The 27980-nt window shown below is 49.3% G+C and overlaps 1 long non-coding RNA gene across 1 annotated transcript; it reads left to right on the forward strand.

The window, feature by feature from the left end:
* The first annotated feature begins 15472 nt into the window (after nucleotides 1-15472).
* On the forward strand, nucleotides 15473-17989 carry LOC138923368 (uncharacterized). The gene is made up of 4 exons (XR_011436874.1): nucleotides 15473-15644; nucleotides 16136-16596; nucleotides 16844-16909; nucleotides 17743-17989. It is a non-coding gene; the product is annotated as an uncharacterized lncRNA (long non-coding RNA).
* Nucleotides 17990-27980: the final 9991 nt, after the last annotated feature.

Below are 27980 nucleotides of genomic sequence, written 5' to 3' on the forward strand. Positions count from 1 at the left end.
ACAAACAGGAGCTGGTGGATAAATACCCCCAGCATCTTTATTCTTACAGTGAGACAAATCTGAGATATTCTACACCATCCCCAGAAGTCCCCAGCAGCACTGAGCTCCAATAGCCCACTGTGAAACCTGCTCATTAACATGCCCCATATTGGCTTCATTCCTTCTCTGCCCCACTTCTGCATTCTCCTACCAGTGCTTCCTGGGATCCCCACCCAAAGAAGTACTTTTACAGGGTCTGCTCTGGGGGTGACCCATCTAAGCCAGGCTCTCCTGACATGCTGTTGACCAAGAATGCCTCACTGTGCTAATGGTGCTGTTTAAGGGGCGTTAGCACTGAATCAGCCACAAACGGGGGGTCTGTGCAGATCTAAGGAAAAGCCCCAAGGCCAAGACAATGAGGGCATTAGCTGCCCAGGTTTGGATATTGGGCCAGCCTTCAGGATGGGGCGACTGCGCAGACAGGGCCCAGGGGCAGCTGATGCTGTTCATTGCAGTTCTTGCATTTCACAGAAGTCAATGCAAAGAGAAACCGAAATCTTCCATTATTTCACTCAGATTGCTGACGTGAATCAGAGCTTTCGCTACACCAGCACAATTCCGATGAAGTTTGATGATGATAATAGTTGCCATTATGCAGCACTCATGATGCACCAGCCATTGTTCTGAGCACTTTACACACGTGCTCTCATTTAATCCCTACAATAGCCCTGCAGAGGGGTGGGTCGTGTGGAGGCATCCTTGATTTTTAAAAAATGAATTATTTTTAAACAGGTCTACACACACAATGTACAAAACACAAAGATACAAAAGGTATAAGTCTTCTCCCCATATTCATGCCCCAGTCTCCCCTCCCCAAGATAACTACAGTAACCCCTTTCTTGCGTAACCTTCCAGGGTATTCCATGCCTGTACAAGGATGTATGACACACAGCATCACACACACACACACTGCAGAGTACTACATACCCTGGGAAACTTGGGAAATGTTTTCCCTTGTATAGTAAACTCTCCATCAGGTCCTTTTTTCCACTTAAGAGAGAAGAATAAGTATAAGGAAAAATAAGAAGATTAAACAACCACGAAATAAGGTGACAAGACAAGAAAACGATGGAAAGGCCTGGCCCTTGGAGTCTGACGCTCCACCTTCCCCCACTGCGTGACCTTGACCAAGTCACTTACCTCTGAGTCTCAGTTTCCGCTTCGTGAAACATACCGCCCTCCCAGGGAGAGACCATAGCAAAAGGTCTATGCACATAGTAGGTGCTTCATAAACAGGGATTTTAGTAGGGCTGCAGCCTTTCTTAGGCTTCGGTTTATTAATCTCTGAGAAGGTCCCCACCAAGTCACTCTCTGATTGCAGAGCTCTCAGGCCCCTTGGGAAGGAGGTGATGTTGGCAATGACACTGTCCAGGGGACAGAGCAGTCCCTTGTGTCTCCAACAGGCACGCAGGCCACTCTCCCTGCCACCTCAGCCTCAGCACCCACAGGGATGCCATCTCAGCTCATCTAAATGCTTTACCCGAACAGTCTCCTTTATTCCTATCACAACCTGGAAGCGACAATCAGCCCCCAGAGTCTAATTTTAATAATAATACCAATCACCAATATTTATTGAGCACTTCATATGTGCCAAGCACTGGAGTAAGCATTTTGTAAACATTATCCCATGGGCCCTGCACAATCCGGGCTGCGCTAGAGCTGGGCAATCTGGGCTCTGCTATGGACCCCCTGCCTTACAGAGTCTGTCTCTGACCCTCCGCCCCACAGGTGAGGAGTCTGAGAACCCAAGGGGATGTGTCTACCTGGGACTCATATCTGCCTCTTGGCCCACACCCCTATCCCACCATCTCGATATGCTCTGAGTAGCTGGGACCCCAGAGCCCAATACCAGGGTTTGCGTGGGCCTCTTCCCCAGGTCGGTCCTGCCTGAGGGTGGACAATGCCATGAGTCGGGGTACTCCCAGGCCTGAGGGATGGCCCAGGGGCAGCTGTATTCAGGGATGGGGGGATGTGTGGACAGGGATTGGACACTCGAGTTCTGATGTCTACACAGCATGGAATGGAGCCAGGGGCGGGAAGAGAGGGAGATGAATTGCAGGCTAACCCTCCGCTTTTGCTTTTGCCCGGGCCCTGTGAATGTTCGGGGCAGGCCTGCACTACCAGCCCTGGAGGAGAACCCCGCTATAACCCTCCCTTCACACACGAGAAAGCTGGGGCTCAGGGCTTTGAGATGGCTGGCTCAAAGTCATGGCTCGTAAGGGCAGAACTGGGACCTGAGCTGGGGTCTGCCTGACGTAGAGGTTGTGCTCCTGCCTTCGCTATATGGATGGGGCAGGAGCAGGTAGCAGGTCATACTGCCCTGGACCCAGGCATAAAGGGCCCCTGCCCCGGGCCTTGTGCTTTAGAGAGCCTGCATATCACAGACACACGAGCACAAATTTATTGACAAATATGTAGAGGCCTCTGTCACTCACAATCTGGTATTTGTTTGGCGCAGTGTGACCAAGTCATCCTAAACCTCTGCTCTGTTACTAACACTCCCCCAGGGAAATCCTTCTCTCGGCCTTGCTCTATGTTCTCAAAACAAAAAGCAGGTCAAAGACCTTAACAGTCATTGCACAAAGAAGATATACAGACGGCAAATAAGTATATGAAGAGATGCTCCACATCAGGGAAATGCAAATTAAAACAATGATGAGATACCACTCCACACCTATTAGAATGGCCAAAATGCAGGACACTGACAACACTAGATGCTGGTGAGGATGTGGGGCAACAGGAGCTCTCATTCATTGCTGGGGGGAATTCAAAAAAGAACAGCCACTTTGGAAGGCAGGTTCGCGGTTTCTTGCAAAATTAAACATACTCTTATCATACAATCCAGCAATCATGCTCCTTGGTATTTATCCAAAAGAGGTGAAAACTTCTGTCTACACAAAAACCAGTACACGAATGTTCATAGCAGCTTTATTCATAATTGCCAAAATCTAGAAGCAACCAAGACGTCCTTCAGTAGCTGAATGAATACACTGTGGTGCATCCAGACAATGGAATATTATTCGATTATTTCTAAAAAGAAATGAGTGAGCCAGCCCTGATGTCCTAGCGGTTAAAGCTCGGCACTCACCACTTCGGCGGCCCGGGTTCACTTCCTGGTCGTGGAACCACAGCAACTGTCTGTCAGTTGCCATGCTGTGGTGGTGGCTCACATAGAAGAACTAGGACTTAGCACTAGGACATACAACTATATCCTGGGGCTTTGGGGAGAAAATAAAGAGAGGAAGATTGGCAACAGATAACTCAGGGTGAATCTTTCCCTGCAAAAAAAAAAAAGGAAGAAAGAAAGAAGTGAGCTGTCAAGCCATGAAAAGACATGGAGGAAACTTAAATGCATTTTACTAAGTGAAAGAAGACAATCTGAAAAGGCTACAAACTGTATTATTCCAACCTGACATTCTGGAAAAGGCAAAGCTATGGCGACAGTAAAAAGATCAGTGGTTGCCAGGGATTGGGGGGAAAGAAGGAGGAAGAGGTGGAGCACGGAGGATTTTTCAGGCAGTGAAGTTATTCTGCATGATACTCTAACGGTGACTATATGTCATTACACATCAGTTCAAACCCAAAAAATGTACACCACCAAGAGTAAACCCTAATGCAAACTATGGTCTTGGGTGATAATGATGTGTCTATGTAGGTTCATCAGTTGTAACAAATGTACCATCTGATGGAGGATGTTGATAATGGGGGAGGCGGTACATGCGTGGGGGCAAAAGATATACAGGAAATCTCTGTACCTTCCTCTCAATTTTTCTGTGAACCTAAAACTACTGTAAAAAATAAAGTCTACTTTTAAAAAGTGACAATATCTGAATGTCAAGAAGGTTTACAGTAGCATTGGCATTGGCCAATGTCAGAGATGGACACTGCTTTCAAAATGCAGTGGGGGGGGGCTGAGTGGTAGAAATGAGAGAAAAGGCAAATTAACTTACCAAACGCTTCTTCTCAAACGGCATGAACGCAACAGATTCTCACGTCACAAAGTATCATTTCCCAATAGGGTGATGCACAAATTTTTCTTACTTTTCTTCGTGTTCCAATTTGTGTTTCCAGAATATTCACGACTTTATGCTATTTGCGGAAGTTGTACAAGGCAACTGATAAATATCTTGTACTATTAAGCAATTCATATTACTTTTAAATTTGTATATATGTATACACACACATATATATTTTTACATTGTCAACTAGATGGACATTGAATTCTAGAATTATGTATAATTTTATTTCTATGAAAACATTTAATAAAATTTAATTAAATCTTTGAGAAATTGAATAATGTAGGACAGTGAAGCTAGATGGAGAAAATTAGCTCGACTTGGAGGCCTCCTTCAGCAAGAGCTTCAGCCCTGGGCTGACCACTTCTGGCCTTCTTGGAACAGGGAGAAAATACAGCCCTATTTGGGGAAGCCACTGTGCGGCTGAAAGCAATCTAACAGATACCTTGTGTAACTATGATTAAATCTTCCCCACTCTGTAGTTGATTACGACATTTGAAATAAAATAAAGTTTTTACAATATTATGATTACAAGAATACTATTTACCCGTGAACTAAGGGTGAATGGATCCACAAAGAAGGATATGGAACTCCACATCACTGAAACACGGCTTCTTGAAGGAGAAAGAAGGTAAGAGAGGTGCTCTCTCCTGAGACTTGCTCAGAATCGGGGCACATCTTAGTTTGCTCCATTTTCGGACTATCTTTTTCTTGCAGAGCTTTTGTTTTCCTTGGCGTTTCTAATTGTCTTTTCCCCTTACTATTTGTTGAATGGTTTAATATACATTGCCTTCTTTCCTGACCTTCTGTACACCTGTCATTCTGGCATCTCTTTTCAATGCTCTCCCAGGTTAGATCCATTGCTTCTCAGATCCCCCATCATCCTCTATCTTGGACTCCTTTTCATTTTGCTGGAGTACATCCTCAAGCAATTTTTTACCAAAGGGATGAATTAGGGGGAATTTTTGGAGTCCCTAAATGTCAGAAAACACCTTATTTTTCTCTCATGCCTGATTGACAGTTTGGCTGGATATCAAGTTTCAAGTTCAGTATCATTTTATTTTAGACTTTTGACGGCGTTACTCCATCTTCTCACCTTCAGCACTGCTGCCATGAACGCTAACATGAGCCGCCCTTTCTTTCTCATTGGAAGCTTCTGAAAAATTTCTCAGCCTTTTTGCAACCCTTTTATTGATCTTTTTAAATCTTGTCAATCATATTCTAATATACAAGAACTCCTTCTCTGAATGTTTCTTATCATAACACCTTGTTTTTATTTTTTGAATGGAGTAACTTCCTGAATCTCTCTGAGTAAAGGTTTCTACTTTTATTGTTAAGTTTCCTCTTTCTTGAACCGTTTCTGCTTCTTCGGGCTGAAAGCAGGCTCCATGGGTGTGAGTGGGGCTTGTTGACTGGCAGGCTTGGTTTTAGCATGCCCAGGTGGGGAGCTGGCTGGCAGGTCTGGCCCTCCTCTGACCCTCCCCTGGGAGCCCTGGCCCCTCCTAGACTGGTTAGTCCATTCTTCAGAGACGATCTCGCAGTCTCAGCCTGGGGGGACATGCTGGAGCTGTATAGTGGAGATGAAGGGTGCCAACCTGACGATCACGGGGCACTTTACAGCCACATGTTCCACCAGTCGCCATCCTGGTTTCTATGCCTCCTTTCTCTTCTTCTTTTCCAGCCTGACTCCTCCATCCAAAACAACACAAAATAAGATAATCCCCCGTAGACTTCTTTACTTCTTGATCTGAGCTGTGGCTTTCTCTGCTCCCATTTACCCATAAATGTGATTGGACCCATTTCGGTATTCCAGAAAAATGTTAAAATCTCTGCTTCTCTGATGTACCGTCCAAGCCATCCTCCCCACACCAATTCTCAGCTCCTTTTTTTTTTTTTAAAGATTGGCACCAGAGCCCATCTTTTTTCTTCTTCTTCTCCTTCTCCCCAAAGCACCCCAGTTCATAGCTGTATATTCTAGTCGCAGGGCCTCCTAGTTGTCCTGTGTGGGATGCTGCCTCAGCATGGCCTGACGAGTGGTGCTACGTGGTGCTACGTCCATGCCCAGGATCCGAACCGGCGAAACCCTGGGCCACTGAAGCAGAGTGCATGAACTTAACCACTCAGCCACGGGGCCGGTCCCTCAGCTCTTTTATTAGTTTTTCTTTTCCCTCTTTGTCTTTCTTTAGCGTCTTTCAAAGGATTTTTCAGAAGGAAGGAGAGGTAAATGTATGTGCTCTGCCTACTGTCTTCAGCCAAAAGTCTGGGCTAGGCTTCTCACTGGTATTATTTTTAATCTTTGCAATAACCCTGCAGATAGGGATTGTTATCTCCATTCTAGAGGAGAGGAAACTGAGGCTCAGAGAGGTTAAGGATCTCTTCCCAAACTCAGGCAGGACTAGCTGAGAGAGAAGCTTGAATACCAAGAGGGAAGATGAGCCGGGGAAAAGGCTCATAGGAACAGTGAGAAGACTAGTTGCACATGGCCCTGAGGGGTGAAACTTGAGCAGTACAAGAAAACACCCAGGAAACAGCTTTTAGGTCAAGCAAAAGAAGAGCTTTCTCAGGGCACAGCCTCCTGGAGCAGGAAAGTGCTGTGTCAGGAGGCTGACACATCATGGATTGTGTTCCTGTGTTGCCTAAGGGACAAGTGAGACCTCAGCGAGGCTGTGAGAGACGCTGCACCTGCTCAGGCGGTACTCCAACTTGGATGGAAACCACACGAGGGCTTGGCGGGGCAGGCAGGGAGGTCGCAGGATGGGGAAGGAAGTTCCTCACGTGGACTGCAGGGGGCGCTCCAAGCCCAGAGGCAGGTGGGCAGGAGTGTTGTCTGCTACCCGGGGAATTGCGCGCGGGTTGGGGAGGCTGGTCCTGCCTCAGTCTGTCTGAGTTTGGGGCCCGAGAGATCCCAGGAAAGACCTAGACCCCTCAGACACGGCTGCTGGGAGGATGCATCAGGATAAGTTCTCTCAGGGCTGATTAGGCCTTAGGTGTAAAATACCTTTACAATATGTAAACCATCCAGATTCACAGGGCATAAGGCTTTTAAAATAGTTTGGCCAAGTACAACAAAGAACCATAAAACCGTTCTTCCCACTTGGCCTAGTCGTTTCACATCTGGAAATCTATTCTAAGGCGTTGACCACAAATTCAGAGGGAAAAAAAGCTTCACTCACTCACAAAAATGTTCATCGCAGTACTATTTACCCTTGTGAAAAACTGGAAACAACCTCCAGTCTATGAAATTAAGTCAGCTGTGGCCTGAGCACACAACAGGATATGATACAGCCATTAAAAATGCAAAAATGTGGGAAATGATTACAGGAAAATCTTAAACAAATAGTAGGCTGCAAATTAGTTATGCAGTAATTTTTTAAAAGAAGAAGTCACATGGAATACAAAATATGGAAATGAAATATGCTAAAACGTCAACAGTGGTTGTGATCGGATCATAGATAAAAGATAATTTTTACTTTTCCTTCTTTCTATTTTTCTGAATTTTCCAAAGTTTACTGAAGTAGCATTTTTAAAAGTAAATAAATACTGTTTGAAAAGGAAAAAATATGTATACTTTGAGCCAGAAATTCTACTTTAAGGAATGTTGTATCCTAAGGAAAAAGTCCCTGTGTGTGAATGTACACACACAAAAGCTACCAAGATGTTTAACCCCGCATGGATTATAATAGTGAAGATTTGGAACTAACACAAATGTCTCAACGTAGGAGATGTGTTAAATAAATTGTGGAATGGATCTACTAAAATAAAATTGTAGAAGTGAAATTAATTTCATGGACAGATGTTCATAGTCTGATAAGCAAGGGAAAAAGTCACTTATAAATCAGTGTATACTATAGGCTTCTACTTTTATATTTGAAAGGATTATATCTTTTTAACATTTTTCCAAAAATTTCTAAAGTTAACAAAGAAGGGAGAAGATGGGAGGGGAGCTAGACCCAGGTGTTTTTGAATCTGAGGCACAGATGGCCTGAATTGTCCAATTTATTTTTGGAGACAAGGAAAAGGCAGAATACTTGAAACTGAAACCGTCTTGGAAAATTTGGGCCGCGTGACTGCTAGATGGATGCTTCCCTCCCCTCCCCCATGCCAGCCTCAACATCCACCTTCCGTGGCAACTGCCCTCATTAGCCTTCTCATATTTCAGCTCCCACCCGCCTTCGTCAAGGGGGCAGGGCTACCACGACTATCTGACTATCCTCGTTGGACAGAGAATGAACCAGAGGTACAAGGATGCGAGGGGGTGGTGAGGAGTTGTAAGCAGGTCTTTGGATTCCCCTGACTCCCTTCCCTGCATGTTTGAGCAGCTAAAACTCATCTCAGGGTTGTTAGAGAGTAAAGGAAGGCAGGGTTTCTCAACCTCAGCACTATTGACATTTTGGGCCAGATAATCCTTCGTTTGGAGAAGTTATCCTGTGCATCGCTGGCATCTACCCATTAGATGCCAATAGCATCACCAACCACAAATGTTTCCAGACATCACCAAGTGCCCCCTGTGGGGCAAATCGCCCACAGTTGAGACCACCGAAGTAAGGTGAGATGTGACAGAGAACTTTGATGCTGGGTCAAGCTGTCCCAGGGTCGTTCCTGGGAGAAGGTGATGCTGCCTGTCCCCAGACCTTGTGTGAGAGGGGGGATCTAATAAGGAAGCGAGACGGGGGAGATTGGTTTATGTAAAGGCAGGGATGCTACCACTCCACACACTCTCCTAGAAGTCTTTGTCTTACTATGCACTGATTTTTTTATTAAAAGGCTCCTTGCCCAGACTATGGGCTCTGGGAGAAGGCGGACACTGTCCTACCCATCTTTGCATCTGCGGTTCCTAGCACAGGGTCTAGATTAACACAGTGCTCATAAATATTTGTGGTATGGAATGAGAGAATTCACCACGTGTTACTCATTAGGCAAAGCAGGGTGGTGGGGGCCACAGGGTAACTTCATTAATACATATTTAATTCAACCTGACTCTTTTCATGACCCAGCCTTAAGGTGTCCCACAAGAGTGAGCCCAAAGTCAGACTCTCTCACTGCTCACATTGATTCATTCAATGAGCATTTAGAGACAATTCATGTGTGCAGAGAGCTTTGCTAAGCACAGAAGGGAGGAGAGAAAGGAACAGCTTCTCCTAGCCCCCATCTTCGGGGACCTCCGAGGCTGTCAGGGAGACTGTCAGACTACTCCACCCCTCTCCCCCACGGAAGAAAATATCTAGACAAAACCACATAGAAGTTCCAAGGAAGGCAGTTATGTCTGGCTGCAGGCAGGAGTGAAGACTTCCTGAAGGAGGTGGCATTTGAGCAGGGCCTTGAAGGATACATAGGATTTTAAGCAGGTGGAAATTGCAGGCAAGACATTCCAAGAGGTGACAGCATGAGCAGAGGCATGGAGGCAGGAAAGCTTGGGGTATATTTCTGGGTTAGCATGGATTACATTTGGTTGCCAGGGTAGGTGAGGGCCAGACCATGGAGAGTTTGGAAAAGTAAGCCAAGAGGAACTGGAAGCCATCATTTGCTAGTTCCAGGTCCTGGAGAATTTCTGAACAGAGGAGAGGTCATTGAGCACAGTATATTGAGCACCTATTACGTGTTAGGCGATCTGCATGAAGAGTCTCACTTAATACTCACTAGAACCCAAGAGGTAAGGGTATCATTATCCCCATCAAATAGCTGAGGGCAAATGGGGTGATTCAAACTCAGGTCTGTCTGACACCAAAGCCAGCTGCTCTTAAGAACTTCAGTCTTCACTCACTGCATTTAGGAAGAAGATGCTGGCAGTCGTGTCAGGGCATGTGGGCAGAGTGGGACCCCCATTATGATCCTGCTGTGGGAACCCAGCAGCCACGCTGGAGGGGTCCCTGCAGTTCAGGAGCCCTGAGAGCCTTCTCCGGGTGCCCCAGCTAAAGTGGACCCTTCTCCACCATAACTCCCTCCCTGCGAGCCACAGAGCTCCCATCCCAGTCATGCACAAGAACTTCCGCAAGTGGGGCTCTTGAACCCCAACCCACCAAAACTCCACCAGCTCAGCTTGAGTGCAAGACTCGCTCAGGGTTTAATGACTCCTCCCCCAGGGCCCTCACTGAGAGGAGATGGCAGACCACCTCTGTCTCTGTTCTATGGAGGAGCTTCAGCCTCTTGGGGAAAACTCGACTTTACAATCCTTAGAGCTAGGAGTAAACCCTGGGAACCAAGACATTGGCACGATTGCTGAGGTCAACCCAGCCCCCTATGAAACCTGCAAGCTTGGAGGCAGCCCCTCCCACCTCCTTCCTCCAACACCTCCATCCCGCAAACGACCAAAGAGCAGAGCGGAATCTCCTCGTGGCCTTTAGAACCCACACAAAGGTGCTGATGCCTTGCTAGAGGTGACACAGGAGGGGAGAGGAGACAGAACCAGCAGCCGAGTGGGATTCGAGCACTCAGCGGGTCAGCCTGGTGTGCAGCAATATTTCCCCAACTGCTGTCCTTCCAGAACCACCTGCGCAATTTCAGTCATAACCACATATTACCTGGTCTATTATTATACTTAAGTCTATTTTAAAGGGAAATCTCGTATCACTGCTGCAGACGAGAAACTCAATCACTTGCCGTAACAGGGGTAACCATGGAGACGGGGAGGAGATGAAGAAGGTTATTCGATTTCTAGCTAAGGTTCTGTGGCATGCTGAGGCTGCCCCCGCCCCTCCGTCCTTGCCCTGACTCCTCACCTTCTCTCTGTGGAAAAGGAAGAGCTGAGCAAGCGTGGGAGAGGCAGTGGAGACACCCCAGCACCAAGCTGTGTCTCCTGGAGGTGATCAGGGAGACTGACAGAGAACGGAAAGGAGAAAAACCGTGTTATTCTGTGAGTCCAGGCTATTTTATAAAATTGTCTCACTTTGGGAAGCTGGACCAGTGGGATCAGACTCAGAGTCAAGAGACGTGGTTCAGGTTCTGGCTTCACTGCAACTTTACTGTGTGACTTTGGATAAGACCATTGCTGTCTCTGGGTCTCCTCATCTGTTAAAAGAAGGCAGATGATACCCACGGCCTGGGTTTTTGGGAGAAGTCTCAGAATCACTGCTCAAACCCTGGGGTGAGTGGAGTAAAGATGGGACGGGGGGCACTCTGCCAAGTTAAGGGTTACACCCCAAGTGCATCAATAATCTGGTGGCAGTTGGGAAGCCAATGTTAGAAAAGGCTAGACTTTAGGCCTCCAGAACCTAGTTATTGCAGCTCCCTGTGACTGCCCCCAGCTCAGAGATTTCCTCCCCTACAGATAAGGGGTGGGCCCCCTGACACTGTAGGGGTGAGACCTTGCCCAGGCGAGGGTCTCCTTGGAGAGGAGAGTCCACCCTCACTAGGAGGTCTAAGGTCAGGGTTTTGACAGCTTCCTAATGTGTTCAGGTGTGGAAAACCACCTACAGTATTGGGGGCCAGGCCGTGAGTTGGCTCAGGGCCACTGCAGGTCATGGAGGGCCCAAATGGGGCATTTCCAGGGACCTTGTGGGCAGAGACAGAAGCCAGCATGACTTTCTTGCAGACCTGCAGATTCTGCAATTCCACAGAGTTTGCATTATTAGCTCTCTGGCAGCCTAGCACATAACAGGTTCTTAATAACTGGAATCCATGGTAAATTTAATTAAAGACATCAGGGCAGGCTGAAGAGCATTGTGCTTAGATTCAAGTCCCAGCTCTGCCTCCAGGGCAAGTCACATACTCTCTCTGAGCCTCAGTTTCCTCACCTACAAAATGGTTCACAGTCCCTACCATGAGGGCTATTGGAAGGAGTCCGTGAGATAACATGGGGAATGTTAGCTCACATGGTGCTCAATATGGCGCCTGGTGCATAGCATGCACCCGGCGAGTGGTGGACATTGTCCATATTAGCCGCTAGCAGTCATCTGGCCAACCCATGTGAAAACCAGGGCACAGGGCCAGCCCCAGTGGACTAGTGGTTAAGTTCGGTATGCTCCCCTTTGGTGGCTCAGGTTTGGTTCCCAGGCACAGACCTACACCAGGCATCTATCGGTGGCCATGCTGTGATGGCAGCTCACACACAAAATAGAGGAAGATTGGCAACAGATGTTAGCTCAGGGCGAATCTTCTTCAGCATGAAAAAAGAAAAACTGGGGCACAAACTGGACGGAGACTTTGAGTTCACAAAGCTAATTATTGGAAGAGCTGGAATTCGAAACCCCGGGGCTTCTCCAGCTTCAACTGCCCCGGTGGACAAAATTGCTCATTCAACATTCATTCTACTAATAAATCCAGATCTCTCTCAGAAATGAAAGTCATTTCTTTATTTGCAGATAAGACTATTTGCAAACTCTTTTGGTACATGCCTGTTTATCCAGGCCACCAAACTCCTGGCCAGCTGTTCAGTCCCAGGATAGTAAGTTGGGAAAGCCTCTGAGGGCAACGCAACGGTCTAATCCTGCACTGGAAGTTCCACCCGGGGAGGGGACAGGACTCACTGGGCTACTTGCTTTCTTCTGAGGTCATCTGGGGATTTTCCATCCATTAGTTGGTGTGACCCTGAGTGATCTCTGCCCCTCAGCCTACCTGGTCCTAGATTCTGGCCCCCATCTAATTGAAAAGACAGAAGTCTCCGTGAACTTTTCTCCCAGGAGGCACTGGGTTTGGGTGCAGAGCCCAGAGAGAGCACCGATGTCTGTGACTCAGTTGGTCCAAGCTGACTCCTGCAGTCCTGTGTGCACTTCAGGAAGCACAGAGCTGAGGCCAACAATGGAGCAGGCAGGGGCTGCAGGGATTCCAGGCTCCCTGCAGGGTCCTCCCCTGACCTCCCCAGTCTCAGGCTCCTTTGTAAACGGTACGAGCCAACATGGTTTGGGGCCCTGCTCTGAGCGCTTCCAAGTGCCATCCCATTTAAGCCCCTGACAAACCTAGGAAGTGGGAACTACTCTTATCCCCATTTTACCCTTGAGCAATCCGAGGCACAGGAATATTAAGCAACTTGCTACTTACTAGTAAGTAGCAGAGTTAGACTGTGGGCCCAGCCAGCTGGACTTCAGAGCCATTCATTCATTCAGTAAACGTGTCCTGCATATCTCTCATGTGTAGGACGTGTTGTAGGCACTTCAGATGTGTCAGTGAACAAAAGCAATGATCCCTTATAGGATCATGGTGCTTGAATTCTAGCAGGGGGAGACAGCACATAAGCTTTACAGAGAAGTAAATTATTTAGTTTGTTAGAAGGTGTTAAATGCTGTGAAAAAAAGAAAACATAGAGCAAGTTATGGGGGTCAGGAGTCCTGTGGGTTTGAGGGCTGTGTTGAAATTTTAAATAGGGTGATCATGGAGACAGTAAGATTTGAGCAAAGATTCAGAAGCGAAGAAAGAAGGGAGTGAGCCATGTGGATACACGGGGGAGGAGCATCAGAGGCAGGGGGGACATCGACAAAATAACTTTAGGTTGTGAGAATTAACAAGGGGTCAGAGGGGAATAAAGGTGAGGGTGAGAGGGACCCTCTGGAGGGACACACCTATATGAAATGTTCTTCGGAGGTCGGAGAAGCTGAAAACCGAAGGATGAGGAGCCCAGCCATGTGCAGAATGGGGGGTCGGGTGTTTCAGAAGGATGTTGTGGCTTTCAGACCCTCAGTATCCTGGCCACCCTCCAGTGTGTGTGTGTGGGGGGGGGGATGGTTAGGGTTCTCCAGAGAAACAGAACCAACAGAACCAACAGTATATATATATATACTAATCTTGATATGAGATATATATAGTATATGTAATAAACATATATAAACATAGATAGATAGGTAATTATAGGAATTGGCTCACTCACACAATTATGGAGGCTGAGAAGTCCCACCACCTGCCGTCTGCAGGCTGGAGACCCAGGGAAGCAGTGGTCTAACTCAGTCTGAGTCCAGAGCCCAGGAACCAGGAGCACCAATGCCCAACGGCAGGAGGAGATGGAGGTCTCAGCTCAGGCAGAGAGAATTTGCCTGTCCTCTGCCTTTTTGTTCTATTCTTGCTTCAAGAGATTAGATGATGTCACCCACATGGGTCAGGGAGATCATCTTTCCTCAGTCTACCAATGCAAATGCTAATCTCTTCTGGAAACATCCTTACAGACACACCCAGAAATAATGTCTTACCAGCTATCCGGGCATCCCTTGGCCCAGTCGAGTTGACACACCGAATTACCTATGGGGCGGGGGAAGATTGCTCTCTCAGCTGGGAAGCCTCAACCCCAAGGCACACTAAGAGGCCTGAGGGGCGTGGAGGGAGGCAGCTTTGGCCGAGTGTGTTGACAGGCACTCTTCATCTGGCCCTGAAAATCCCAGATATTGAAGCCTTGACGCTAGGGGCAGTTCAGGCCCAGGCCAGAGGAGTCTGAGGCCAGAGTGCCCTTAGGCAAAATGAAAATGAACAAGAAATAAACAGTGGCACCGGAGTTGGGGAGCTCTGAGATCTGAAAATGCATAAAGCCAATGTTGAGAACCAACTTGGACTTCACGTTTAAACACCTTGAGAAATTAGATATCATCTCCTCCTCGACTCTTCTCTTTTTTTCTCTTCCTTCAACTTTACTGAAACATACACTCGTGGACCAACACGCGTGGATCCTGCAAGAGCCTGGAGAAATCAGCCAGCTCAACCCTTCAGTGGAGGCCATTTGGGGGCTCCCAGGGCAGTTAATATTTGGGGGGGGAGGTTCAACCAACATTTTAAAGTGCTTGTGCAGCTCACATTTAGAAGAGAGGCCCGGCTCTGCACGGGGGCGGGGGGGGGGGGGGGGGGGGGGGGGGGGGGGGGGCGGGGCGGCGCCTGGGGCGGTGCTGTCTCTCCTCCCGAGGCTCACACTCCCCCACTCACCAAGACCAAAGTCTAGAGGCTCACCGGGCCTGCCTTCCTGGGGAGGCAGCCTTGGAATCCCCTCCAAAGAGGGAGGGATGCAGGTCCAAGGGGGGATGTCTTTAAAAGAAGTGGACGTTGGGGTGTGAGAAGTGATAGGAGCCCACTGGGAGAGCTTGTTAAGGAAATTCCTCTCTCGGGGAGGCAATGGGTGTTCCAACCAAATGCTGGATGCTAACCCCTCTGACCATCACCTTCAGATATTTTACTGCAGGTATCCTGGGAAAACTTTCTCTCTTCTTCTCTGTCTCTAGGTAAGCCTTGTCCCTATAAAACCCATTGCAACTGCGTAAAAAGTGCAAGCAGGAAAAGTAAGTGAGGCCTCCCGGTGGGAGTCACCATGTGACTGCCCTGTTTGAAGGGCACCATTAGCAATCCTTTCTTCTACTTCTAGAGCCCTTGGCCAGCTGTCTACTGCTTTTCCTTCGTGCCTCTGTTTCCTAGGGACGAAGTGTCTGCATTTGCAGGGAGGGGGCAGTGAGGCTCATAGGAAGAACGTGAATTGTTCTGTGGCCAGCTTCTGGCGGGTGCCTCCTGGCCACATCACTCCGGTCTGTGCCTCCGCGGTCACATCTCCTGCTCCTCTTCTGTCTCTTATCTCTGTCTCTTATAAGGACACTTGTCATTGGATTTAGGTCCCATCTGGATAATCCAGGATGATCTCATCTCAAAATCCTTAATTTAGTTACATCTGCACAGACCCTTTTTCCAAATAAGGTAAGAGTCACGGGTTCTAGGATTGGACATGCATTTCTTTCCGGGGCCATTTTTCAGCCTTCCACAGGCACAAGGGACTCTCAAAAACTCTGCAGAAGGAACAAGTTAAAGAAGAGTTGCTTTCTTCTGAAGCTGGGTCGCAGCCCCTTAACACCGCCACCCCCCCACCCCACCTCCCCAGCCCCCCCACCCCCCACCCCCCAACACCCCCTCCCTCCCCCCGCACCCCCCATATCCCACTAGCCAACCAGCCCTGTCCTTTAGGGCTCCCAGAGCAGCCCCTCCCAAAGCCAGTCTGCAAGGTCCTTCCAGAGGTGCTGTGACTTTCTTCCCATTTGACAGATGAGGGGATGAGTCCCAGAGCACCAGGGTGGTCAGCACCCCATTTGGCCGAATCTGGCGCACCGGAGAATCCTAGAATAAGGGGCAATGAGCGGCAGGGAAGGACTGGGAAATATACAAAGCCCCTTTCTCTCCCTCCACTTTCATAGGGGAGAAGTGAGAGCTTTTCTCCCTGAGGCGACTGCAGCTCCGGCGGGGGGGCGGGAGGGACACAGACGGACACGCGTCTCCAGCCCTGCACACGGCAGCACGCACACAGGCGAGCGGATAGTGTGCTTCCCTGTGCACACGGTGGGAAGTGGGGTGGCTGCGGGCGCACGGCTGTGCACCCGCCAGCGGGGAGGGGCGGGGGGAGCGCCCCCCGGCCGTGCACACGGCAGGGAAGGGGGCAACCGCTGCCGCAATGCGCGCCTCCACCAGGCCAGTGCGCCCAGATGGAGAGAGGGGGCGCCGTGCGGCGAGCGGGCTGTGCCTGCGCGCCCCCGCCTGGGGCTATAAAAGCCTCGCCACCTGCTGCCTCTAGTGCGTCCAGTTGCCGGAGAAGCCAATTCACCTCTTCCAGCGGCGACTCCTCTCGACATGGACCCTGAGACCTGCCCCTGCCCGACTGGTGAGCCCCCGCCCCCATCCTGCGGCACAGCGCGTCCCTTTACTTAGAAAGAATTTTGTGCCCTACGCCATCGCCATCGCTCAAGGACATTGAGGGAAAGAACTCTTATTTCCCATTTTTAACCTCGTGAAGGGAGGGCATGGCTGTATCCCAAAGGGCGCGGAGATTTGCATCCCCCTCCTCCTTTTCGGCCTGGGACCTAAATGGCTTACCACATTAACCCTTCCTGCGGCGTCTCCCTCTCTAGGTGGTTCCTGCACCTGCTCTGGCTCCTGCAAGTGCGAGGGATGCAAATGCACCTCCTGCAAGAAGAGTGAGTGTGGGGACCCCGCTCTGCTCCCCATCACCGACTGTCCACACAATGGGGAGACACCCGTAGGGCCCCTATTCCATTGCTTCTGCTTCTTACTGGGACAGAACCACCTGGGGAGGCCTTAAGACACAGTCACCCAGGCCCCACCCCAGTGATTAATACAGTAGGCCTGGGCCAAGATGTTTTTGTAAATTTCCGGAAGATTCTAATGGGCAGCTGGGACTGAGAACTGCTACCCTGGTCCAGCCCCTCCCCTCCAAACCTCCAGTGCCTGGGGAAGCCATTAGTGAGGCTAGGGCTTAGCTCTGGCGTGGCTTCCCTTGGCCCCTCCCAGGCCTTCGTGGGTCCCCTCAATTTGACCTCCCCCAGATGGCCGGGGAAGCAGTGTAATATGCGTGGGGAGTGGGGGATGGGAGGAAGGCTCCCTTCTTCCCTGGAGTGTAAGACTAGGCACGGATTCTCCCATCGATCTCCTGGACCCTCTGTCCTGTACCGTCTCTGCTCCTCCAAGTTTATCCTTCAAGGCCCTTTTCAAGGCCATTTACCCTGTGATGCTTTCTCCTTAAGCCCAGCACTACCCCAGCGTGGACCTAACCCCACTGTCCCCGGGACTCCCCTGCACTCACCGGGGGGGCTGTGGGCTAGTTACTGGGGACCCCTCTCCCGTGGTCGCCCAGCATGCAGCTGACACACCAGAGATGCTGAGTCAGACCAGGTGTGAGACTAGGATGGGGCCAGTGACCGGCCTCAGCACCCCTCCTCTTCCCCCTCCTTTCTGTTGGGGACAAATGCGGGGGAGGCATCAGACTGGGCACCCCCTATTTCATCTGCAGGCTGCTGTTCCTGCTGCCCAGCGGAGTGTGAGAAATGCGCCAAGGATTGCGTGTGCAAAGGTGGAGAGGGGGCCGAGGCGGAGGCGGAGAAGTGCAGCTGCTGCCAATGAGGACGTGCTCTCCGTGTGACGTGTGTAAATAGTGCTGAGTGGCCCCGGGCAACCTCTCCCCGGGGTGAGGCTTGGCTGTGTGTCCCCTTCCCCTGCTAGCAGCTGGCAAGTGACAATAAATCCTATGAATGGCATAAGCCAAGGACTGGTCTCTTCTTAAAGGGGCAGGACGTGGTGGGTAGGCAGTGCCTCCTGAGGGAACCACGCAGTTGAGAAGTGAAATCCTGACACTTGGCCACTGGTCTCTTGGGGGCTGGGAGGGAGCTCTGGGGTGGAGTGCATCCTCCCCTCACGTTCAGAGGGCACTTGGTCCTCCTGCTAGGTCAAGCTCAACTTGGGGAAAGAGGGGAGACCAGACCCATAGAAGTTTGTCCCTTTCTCCTACCTCTCAACCTCTCTTTCTCCACCTGTACAATGGGGTTGGGGGAAGCCTGCGGCTTCTGGAATTGTCCAGTTGCTCCTGCAAAACTGCCTGTTTTCAGAGTCATCAGAGGATTGTCCGGGAGGCCCAGGGGCCTGTCTTGGCAAATTGTCAGCTGCGTTTCCAAGGTCACCGCCCTGAATAGCCTGTCTCCCCGAAACACATTGTTTAGCTCCTTTTCAGATCTTCCCATTTGCCAGTGTGTCTCCAGCCCCTTCTTTCTTCAAGTGGAAGCAGAATAATAAGAGCTTTTATCCGTGGGGGTTGTGGTCCAGTCCTGGATGAAAGAGAACACTCAGCTCTACCTGGTTTGGCTGGGAGGGAAGAAATAGGATTCTGGAAGAGAAAAGTTTCCAGGTAGGAAGACACAGTGCTGTAAACACGTCAGTTTTCCTCCAAGTTAGTTTTGGGGATTGTCCATTCAAAAGCCCACCAGGATTTTTTTTAAACCTAATAGGCTGATTTTAGAAAATATAGTGCAAGAAAAGCCAAGCCAGTTTTCACAGGAACAGCAAACAGGCTTGCTCTAGCCTGCCAGCACTGCTTGTTCTAAAGCTCCGGGAAGTGGTGTCGGCTCAGGAAGAGATCGATTGAACAGAGAGGAGAGTCCAAGAACAGACCCGGTGTAGCTGGAGGAAAGAGATGATCAGATCAGTGGCAGAAGGATACACTAGTCAGTGAAAAGTGTGGAGACAATCAGCTACCCTTTTGCATATCATATAAAAAATAATTTTCAACTAACTTAAATACCCAGGAGCAAAGTCACAGCTATAAAAGAATTTGGAAGAGGAAAATAGGATAATGTTCTTCACTTTGGGGTGGAGCGCTTTTAAATAGGACACAGAAAAGAAAACATTGATAACGTGGGATTATCTGTGCTAAATCCTCTTAAGTACATTATTTTACTTAATCCTTAAACTCTAGAAGAATGGCATGATTATTATACCCATTCCCATTTTGCAGACGGGGCAGTAGGGCTTAGGGTAATTTGCATGGGGTCTGTTAAAAGATAAACTGAGGCATACTGAAATTTTTTAAGAGTTTATTGGAGCAAAAATGGATTCGAATTGGGCAGCATCCAACCTAGCAGATAGAAGGAGCTCCAAGGAGCCCCACAAAATGAAAGACTTTTATAGGCAGAAGGGAGCAAGAACAAGGAAGTTATAATAGGCAAAAAAAAAACAAAAAACAAAAAAAAAAACCCAAACAGACAGATTGATTATTGCCAAGTGACTTTCCTTTAGGGGATGGCAGGGGTCCCTCAGGCGGATGACCTCCCTAGTGCCACTCAGGCGATCCCTGATGGACTGGTTTAAGATTCCATTTCTAGGAGAGCCGAAACTGTAACTAAGCCTCAGTTTGGTGACATGGGGCTTAGCATAGGACTCCATCTGGGGCTTGTTGCCTTGTTTTTAACAGGTCACATAGCTAGAATGTGGTAGAGTCAGGATTTGAACCCGGGCAGTCTGACTGAAGTCTCGGCCCTTAAACTAACCATGCTCGTTTTCTCCCTTCTGGCTTGTTTTGTGTGACAAACGGCATCGAAACAAAGCTAAATCATCTCACACGCATTAGGACAGAGTCTTCGTCCTTTTGGGCTGCTGTAACAAAATACCACAGACTGGCTGGCTTATAAACAGCAGAAATTTATTTCTGACGGTTCTGGAGGCTGGAAATCTGAGATGAGGGTGCCGGCAGGGTCAGGTGAGGGCCCTCTTCCGGGTGGAAGACTTCTCATTGTATCCTCACACACCAGAAGGGACTAGGGAGCTCTGTGGGGGGGGTCCCAAAGATCCCAGGGGACGCAAATATTCAGACCGTAACAGATGACTATTGTCAGAAAAACCCAGAAAATAACAAGTGTTGGCAAGAATGTGGAGAAATTGGGACACTTGTGCACTGTTGGCAGAGACGTAAAATGGTGCAGCCACTATCGAAACAGTATGGTGCTTCCTCAAAAAGTTAAAAATAGAATTACCATACCCAAAGGAATTGAAAACAGAGTCTCAAAGAGATGTTTGTGCACCCGTGTGCATAGCAACGTTATTCAGAATAGCCAAAAGGTAGAAACAATCTAGGTACCCATGGACACGTGATGGATAAACAAAATGTGATATATACATACAATGGAATATTATTCAGACATTCAGACGGAGGAAATTCTGACACAAGCTACGACATGGATGAACTTCGAGGACATTATGCTGAGGGAAATAAGCCAATCACAAAAAGACAAATGCCTACGATTCCACTGAGCGGAGGTACCTAGAGCAGTCAAATCCATGAGACAATGGTAGTTACCAGAGGCTGGGGAGGGGGCCGGGAGGGTGTGTAATGGGTACAGTCTCAGTTTTGCAAGATGAAAAGAGTTCTGGAGATTGGTTGCACAACAATTTTAAAATCCTTAAGATTACCAAACTGTACACTTAAAAGTGGGCAAGATGGTAAATTTTATGTTATGTGTATTTTACCATAATTTAAAATAAAATAAACAAAGCTAAATGGTGATAGAAAATAGTCACTATATGAGTGTGCCGTGGACTGAATTGTGTCTCCCCTCAAATTCGTGTGTTGAAGCCCCACCCCCTCCATGGGACTGTAATTGGAGATAGGGTCTATTAGGAGGTAATTAAGGTTAAATGAGATCATAAGGGTGGGGCCTTAATAGGGTAGGATTAGGATGAGTGTCCTTATAAGAAGAGACACCTGTGAGCTCTCTCTTGCTCGCCCCTACACACGCACGTGGAAAGAAGAGGTTATGTGAGCACAGTGAGATGGTGGGTCCTACAAGCCGGGAAGAGGGCTCTCACCAGACCCCAACCCTGCTGGCACCCTGATCTGGGACATTTAGCCCCAGAACAGTGAGAAAACAGACTTCTGTTGTTCAAGCCACCCTTTTGTTATGGCTGACTAAGAGAGCCAGAATGTGTGTGTGTGACAAAAGATCAATAGCTACAATATGTAAATAGTTCCTACAAATTGATAAGAAATGAAAGACTCAATTTAGAAATTGTGCAAAGGATATAAATAAGCAATTCAAGGAAAAATAAACTCGAAAGGCCAAAGAATGAAGGAAATAATATTCAACCTCACTTCTGTCAAGGAAATGCAACTTAGGATAACATTTTGCCCACCCGTTTGGCAAAAGGGTAAAAGACTGTTATTTTTTATTGATAGTGAGGGATGGGGAATGGTCACGAACGCCTGTCCCCTGCTGAAGGCAGTGTAAATTGGTACGGCCATTTTGGGGAGCATTTTAACAGTAGTTACTCAGATTTAAAATGTACATCCCTTCAACCCAGGAAGTGCACTGTACCATCATCATTGTATCAGTGGAAGCCTGGAAACAAGCCAAATAGCCTTCAGTAGGGAAGTATAAAAGTGGTCATAATGAACACCAGATAAAAAGAAGGATGTGAGCCTCTGCGTACTGCTATGGAAGGACTACCAAAGCTTATCACTAAGTGAAAAAAAACAGGGTGTAGAACAGTACATATAGTATAATCCTAATTGCGTAAAAATGGAAAGTGAAACTCCACATTATTTATACACCTCTGTGTGTGTGTGTGTGTGTGTGTGTGCGCGCGCGTGTGGGTCTTAAGGCCCAAGTGTGTCTGATATGCATACGAGAAACAGCAGAGAGGCTGTTGGTCTGCATGCCTCTCTGCACCACACAGTCCTGATCACTGTGGCTTTATCCTAAGTTCTGAAATTGGATAGTGTCGGTTCTCCAACTTCGTTCTTTTTCTGGTAGTATTCTTTATTGCTTTCCATCATTCGGCCTTTTAATGATCGAGTCTGTCTTTCCATGGGATTTTGAGCAGGCACAGGAGACACACATCTCCACTGAGTCTGCCATCTCAACCCAGCCCTCCTAACCATTTCATCGCAAAAGTATTTATGGGTGCCTAAAAATCACCATGCTGTGTTCTAGACGCTGAAGAGAGATGAAAAGAAATGTCTCTGCCCTTCAGGGAGCTCAGGGACCGGTGGGGAGGGTAAAACCACGGCAAGAACATCCGGAATGGAACCCTGGGTGCTTTAGAGCTGGAAGAAACTCACAGACCATGGCACCCAGGCTCCTCCCATTTTAGCGACGGGGAGGCTGAGGCCGAGGGAGGGAGGCGCGGTACAGATAAAAGCTCTGGTGCCGTAAGAAGGGAGAGACCCTGCCAGGGTGGGGGACCGGGAAGACTCGGAGGAGGAGGAGGCATTTGAAATGGGCTTTGGGGGATGGTAAGGAGGGAGAAAAACCTGGTGTATCGAGGGCCAAGTGTGTTTGGAGAAGGGCATGCGATGCCCTGATCCTAGGGCAGAAGTTCTTGGGGACAGAAGAGGGAAGTTGAGCCCTGACTGGTAAGGAGGAGGTGACGCCAGAGGGAGTTCAGCTTCTCCCCGAGTGCAAGCTTTCAAAGCTGGCTCTCCACCAGGCAGGCCTCGCCCTTCAAGGAGCCTCCTTACCGGCAGCTGGCAGGATTCGATTCTCTCCGTTCCTCTGCATTATTAAGCACCCACCGTGAGCTGGGCACGGTGCCAGGTGCCAGAGCCAGGACAGTGAGCCCAACAGACACAGCCCACAGCCTGGTGGAGAGTCAAAGATTAAACAAAAAACCATAGACAGCACCAGCTGCCGGGAGAGGCTGTGCAGCAGGGCGGCTGAGTGCACAGGCTCTGGAGCCAGACTGCCTGGTTTGGTGCCTGACTAGCGAGAGGCTTTGAGCAGTGTTACTTAACCTCTCTGAGCCTCAGTTTCTCCCTCTGTAAAATGGGGACGATAGCAGTCCCTATCTTACAAGGCTGTCAGAAGACTAAAGGCTGGGCCCGGGACATGGGCTATGGAAATATTAGCTGCTTTAGAACTAGTAATTGTCATTGTAGTAAGTGCTACAAGGAAGGGGTGCGATGGCTGCTAACAGAGGGACTCAGCCTATTTTGGGGTCCAGGGAGGCTTTCTGAGACAATGGCCTTTAAACTGAGACCCAACAGATGAGGGGGAGAGAAGGGTAGAGAGAGCATTCTAAGGCTGAAATCAGACAACATACTATTACCCTCCCCGGACGTAGCCAGACTTTTCAAATGGCTCTCAGTGATCCCAGCCTCCACTATTGACGCCCTGTGCAATCCCTTCCCCTTGAGCGTGGCCTGGACCTAGTGACTCGCTGCTGATGAATAGAATACAGTCATGCGTCACTTAATGACGGGATATGTTCTGAGAAATGCGTTATTAGGTGATTTTGTCATTGTGTGAATATCATAGAGCACTTATGGTATAGCCCACTACACACCTAGGCCGTATGGTACTAATCTTATGGGACCACTGTCATACATATGGTCCACCATTGACCGAAACGTTGTCATGCGGCTCATGACTACTGCAAAAGCGGTGGGATGTGACTTCCGTGATTAGGTTACAAACTGTCAATTCCGTCTCACGCACATGCTTTTGTTGACACTCTCTCTTGCCCTCTTGCTCCATCACTACCGTGTTGTGAGATGCTCTGTGGAGAGGCCCACACGGCAAGGGGCTAAGTGAGGCCTCTGGCCAACGGCTTATGAGCAACAGAAGCCTCAGCACAATAGCTCATAGGGACCCAAACCTGCCAACAACCACAAGAGGGAGCTTGAAGGCAGAGCCTGTCCCAGCTCACGCTTGAGATGACTGTAGCCCTGGCTGGCACCTCGCTTGCTGTCTGTGAGAGACCCCCGAGCCCGAGGCCCCAGCTAAGCTCTGACCCGATTCCTGACCCACAGAAGCTATGAGATAATACACGCGTGTTGTCCTAAGCTGCTGAGTTTTGGGGTAATTTGTTACCCAGCAATAAATAACTAATAGACCCCCCAAATGAAGGCAGAGTCAGTAGAAGGAGGAGGAAGCAGTAAGATCAGACAGACGTACTTGTGATGAGAAGCACAGAATCACAGGATCTCCCAGGGAGCAGCGACCTAATCTCTTTCTGTCCCCCATCTAATGCTGGGACCCACAGCCTGTTTCCACTGCTGTGGGGACAAGAAACTGTCTCCCAAGGTGATCCCTTCCAGGGACCAGTTCTCATTGCAAGAAAGGCCTTTCCCATCCGGAGCAGAATCTTTATCCCTGAAGCTCCCATCCACAGCCCGATTCTGCCCCGGGGACCACAGAGTACAAGCCTAATTTCTTCTTTTCAGCAGGGCGTAAACATGTAGGAGTGGAATCAGAATGTCCTGGGTTCAAATCCCAGCGCTGCCACTTACAGCTGTGTGACCCTGAGCAGGCCAGGGAACCCTTCAGTGCCTCATCTGGAAGATGGAGATAATAACAGCATCTGCCTTTGGGGCTGTGCTGAGGTCGAAGTGAAATCAACTCAGTGTACCCTTAGCACGAGACCTGGTGCAGAGAAGGTGCTCAGTATTATTCACCATGACTACTGTGGCAGAGGAGAGACGCCTGCAAATTCGTTGACTCCTCTCATCAAGATGTGAGGTCTTCGTCCTCTCCTCTTGAATCTGGGCAGGCTCTGTGACTCTTGACCAACAGAACGGGGTGAGAGTGACTCGTGCTAGTTTCAGGGCCCAGGGTGTAAGAGACTTGCAGCCACCACACCTGTCTCTTGGCACTCTCCCTTTGGAGCCCGGAGCTGAATGTCAGGAGCCTAATTGTCCTGAGGCCACCATGCTGAAGAGGCCACATGCGGGGGCTCTAGTCAATAGTTCCAGCTGAGCTCAGCCCTCCAGCCATCCGTGGGAGTGAAGCTGTCTTACAACCTCCGGACCAGCCCATCCAACTGAGTGCCACCAAGTGACCTCAGTCAGTGACACATGAAACAAAAGAATCACCCGAATGAGCCCTGATCGAATTCCTGACCCACAAAACCAGGAGAGACAATAAACGGTCATTGTTTTAAGCTGCTAAGTTTTGGGCAACTTGTGGCATAGCTATAGAACATCCACTGTCCAGATATTTGAAGGTAACTGTTTCTTCCAGATCGAGCCTGCCCACCCCCTCAGCTGTTGCTCACATGACGGGGTTTTGAGTCTTAAGACCATTGTGATCAACCATTTTCTGGACAGTTGAAGCCCAATGATGAACACAGCTCTCAGGATGGTCTGCCCAACTGTGCCAGTTAAGACTCTATCCAGGATGATTTAACAAAAAAGGAAATGACTGACTCATAATGCCTTCAGGCATAGCTGGATCCAGGTGTTTCAATGATGTTGTCAGGCTCCATTTCCTTTGTGATAATTTTATTTTCAGGCTCTTCTCATGGAGACAAAAGGCTTTAGAAACTCAGCCTCACATACTCTTGGTTTCACATCTGGATGGAAAGAGTAATTGCCATTTTCCCAGCATTCCCAGCAAAAGTTTCACTGATTCTCTTTGGTTTGTGGCTGGTGGTCCAATCAGAGCCAATCACTGTGGCCAGGGTAGTGGGATGGCCTGGGAGCCCATGGATGGGGCCTAGTCCAAACAAACCACAAGGGCAAACAGTGGGTAGGAGCGATTCTACACAGGAAAACTAAGGGTACTGTCACAGAGGAAGGATGAATGGATGGCTGGGTGCAGAACTATAAATATCCATCTCAGTAGTTAAAAGGAGAGTGAAAAATCACCTCCCTCATTCTAGATGGCATACTTCTATTAATTCAGTCTGGGGCACTTCACTGCCTCACACTGATGACTCACCTCAGATTTGCAGGGGGGTGTTTTTCCTCATCTAATTCTGCTTGGCTTCATCTCCCTCATCCCCTGCCATGTCTGGGATGCAGAATGAGAAAGTCCTCTCTCTCCACGTCTGTCCTAAGGACAGTGAGGCTTCCCAGTGGCACGTCCACGAGCAAGACTAGAGCCAGCCCCTCCCCCTCCCCTTTCCCCCCCTTCACCTTTGCTAATTGGTCACCCCTCCCCTCTCAGAGTCAAAATGACTCAAGGGAGACAGCTGAGGCCCAGAAGCAAATTTTACTGCCAACACACATGGCCCAAACCCAGGGCTAGATTTAAAACTTTCTGGGCAAAAACAAGCCCTGTTCTCTCTTCACAGAGTTGAATTGCTTCCCCAGAGTGGACAAGCAACCATCTGATTTATTAGAAACCAGGAGTTTTGCATATAATGTGTGTGTATATGTAAATAATAACAAAAACAAAACTGGCCCAAAGAGTGGATCTTCAGCGCCCTCGGGCCACAAGGCCGCCAGACACAGGGAGATCTCCGAGAATGTCTGTGTGCAACCCTGGAATTCTAGTATAATCTGATCGTCCGGCAGACTGATCATTGACAGACTATAATCTGATCATTGACAGAATAGACGGAGGCTCAGAGGGAGCCTGGCACAGAAGTGACCCAAGGTCACTCAGCAAGTGAGTAGCAGAGTGACCATTAGAATTGAGCCCCTCCCATAGCTCAACTCCCCCGCCCTGCTTGGCGTTTTCATTTGAGTGAGCACACAGGTCCCAAAGTGGCGAAATAAAGTGTTTTTGTTTTTTTCCTTTTTCTCCCCAAAGCCCCCCAATACATAGTTGTATATTCTTCGTTGTGGGTCCTTCTAGTTGTAGCATGTGGGACGCTGCCTCAGCGTGGTTTGATGAGCAGTGCCATGTCCGTGCCCAGGATTCGAACCAACGAAACACTGGGCCGCCTGCAGCGGAGTGCACAGACTTAACCACTCGGCCACGGGGCCAGCCCCCGAAATAAAGTGTTTTTACTTTCATTTTGTAATGGGCCCTAACTGAAGGTGGGGGCTGGGAGGGAGGAGACAACGAGGGGATTACCGTCATTACCTCCTTCGCACCTACCGCACACTTGGCCCTGCGCCAGGGGCTGGAGACACTTTCTGGGGCAATGACTGCTCCTGGGGTTTTCAGTGGCCGGCTGGGCTGGCGAGGGACACAGCTCAATCCAAGAATCGAACACGTTCTTACATATTAAAAACATGGACAGTGCCAGGAAGGAAAAGGACAGGATGTGTACCAGCTCGTTCCAAGAGCATCCTGACCCGGCAGGGGGGTCAGGAAGGGCTCCCCGGAGGAAGTGATGTTGGAGCTGAGCTCCGAGGACCTTTCCACAGGACCTTACATAAACGCTGCGGGAACAGCCAGTCCTCCGCCCGCCTCCTCACTCAACTCCCCGCGGCAGCAACCAGCACGCCCCTCGCCACCTCCCCCAGGAAGCTTCCAGTAATCCTTCCCCTAGCTACGCTGATGACACACTCGGGATGTTCCGACGACGGCGATCCAGGTCCCGTTACACAGCGGCCACACGCCCGCGGGCCGGAAGCAGGATGAGCCTCCCCAGAGAGGAATTTGGGCACGCCCTCCGCTCTTCCCCCCAGCATCCACCGGGCGAGAAAGTTCTGGGGGGGTTCCCTTCCACATGTTCCAGGGCGATGCCAGCTTTCCAGCCGCTGCTTCCTCTGCAGGCTGGAATACAACTCCCCCCGCCCGGCAAAGACGTCCTCACTCTCAGGCCCAAGGCCACCGCCCACCTTCTCCCAGGCTGGTCTGAGTCTCCTCTCCTCGGCTCTCCCTGCCCCCGAGTGCACCCTCCATCCTAGCTATGACCCTGCCATCACTTTTCCCTGTGCCTCATGGCTATGAGTCTCCTGGGCACAAGTCTTGGGGCTCCTTGATCCTTAATCGTCCTTCAGCATCTGCTGGACCCTGTGCTTTGGATCACCAGGTTCTGCTCCTCATTAGCTCTGCGACCTTGGGCAAGTTACTTAACCTCTCTGGGCCT

Source organism: Equus caballus, chromosome 3 (genome assembly GCF_041296265.1).
Source record: "Equus caballus isolate H_3958 breed thoroughbred chromosome 3, TB-T2T, whole genome shotgun sequence".
Taxonomy (NCBI): Eukaryota; Metazoa; Chordata; class Mammalia; order Perissodactyla; family Equidae; genus Equus; species Equus caballus.